Source organism: Panthera uncia, chromosome X (assembly GCF_023721935.1).
Source record: "Panthera uncia isolate 11264 chromosome X, Puncia_PCG_1.0, whole genome shotgun sequence".
NCBI lineage: Eukaryota > Metazoa > Chordata > Mammalia > Carnivora > Felidae > Panthera > Panthera uncia.
The window spans coordinates 844,220-845,982 of NC_064817.1; positions in this window are offsets into that span (position 1 = coordinate 844,220).

Consider the following 1,763-nt stretch of genomic DNA (forward strand, 5'->3'; position numbering starts at 1 on the left):
TCTCCCTCTCCCTCTCCCTCTCCCTCTCCCTCTCCCTCTCCCTCTCCTCCGCTCACTCTCTGTCTCTCTCAAAAATAAATAAACTTAAAAAAAAACGAAAAAATGAATCTCACTGGCTCTACGGAATCACACGGATTTCCAAAGACAGCTCAGACATGAAAAGAAAAAAAAACAATAATAATAAAATAAAAGCCGAGGTCAAACGTTCAAGCTTTCCAGCGAACAGCCAGTCTGAACCTTTCTTGGGGCTTGAGGTCAAAATCTGCCACGACTCACGTGATGGGCACGGGGTGGTCACCCTGTCCGTGGAACGAGGAGGGAAGAGTAGTGATAGTCCCCCGCGCGTGAGCCCCCCAAGAACACCGTGGTGAGAAAGTCAGCACTGCAGCCCCCCCACGTGCCCCGTGACCCCACTGATGTGGCAATAGCAGAAAAACAAGTCCACGGAGCCAGAAAGCATATCCAGCTGGCCGTAGGGATGGACGGGGAACAAAGGGCATCGGGCATCTGGGGCCGTGCAAACGTCCTGTGGCTGCGCTGCCGTGTTTGGGGACACCTTTAGCGCACGCGTACTAAACACCGGGCTAATTCCGTGGCCTCAGTGATGCCTTGATACATGCTTAAACACAGTGCAGGTGGTACATGTTATGTTGCCTGTTTCATTTTATCGCAATTTAAGAAATGGGAAGGAAAAGAAAAACAAAAAGAGAGCCGGGTCGGAACGTTGGTGTCTTCCATAGCATGCAATTCCAGCGGACATGGTTTCCAGGGTTCAGTGATACACTGGGCAGAAATCAAGGTCTTTGTGTGACATTTGCCAATACACCTCATTTTTTGTACAGATATTTTTAAATGTGCTCAAAGGAAAGAGAATTCTAGAATGGGGCCCCATATTCTGTTCACCCAGCTTCAACCATTGTGAGCGACCAGCATTTTCCCGTTTTTCTTCGAGGCCCCCAAATTTGTATGATGCCCACGTGCACACGTGTGCATTATATATGTATGTGTGTGCACGCACACATGTATGTGTGTGTGCATGGGTGGGTGCCCGCACACGTGTGTACATGTTCATGCATGCGTGTGTCTATGCGTACATGTGTGTGCATGTATGTGTGCGTACATGGGTGGGTGCCTTACACGTGTGTGCATGTGTGTGCGTGTGTCCATGTGAGTGCATTACGTGAGCATACATGGGTGGGTGTCTGTACACAGACATGTACACACATGTGCAGACGTGCGTGCATGTGTATGCCTGCACATGCGTGTGCGTGTATGTACGTGTGTGGGGGTGCATGTGCATGGGTGGGTGTCTGCACGTGTGTGTGCATGTGTATGTATACATGTATGTGTGTACGTCTGCACATATGGGTACCGTGTGGGTAAGTGTGCGTGCGTGTGTGCACGTGGGTAACTGCATACGTGTGTGCATGCACGTGTGCGTGTGTGCATGTGGGTACGTGTGCATGAGTGCGTGCATGTACGTGTGCGTGTGTGCATGTGGATACCTGTGCGTGCGTGCATGTACACGTGTGGGTACATGTGTGGGTACGCCTGCGTGCATGTACGTGTGCGTGTGTGCGTGTGTGCATGTGGGTACATGTACATGCGTGCGAGCATGTACATGTGCATGTGTGCATATGGGTACCTGTGCGTGCGTGCCTGTGGGTACGCGTGCGTGTATGTGTGCGTGTGTACATGTACGTGTGTGCATGTGGGTACATGTGGATGCGTGCGTGCATGTATGTGTGCGTGTGTGCATGTGG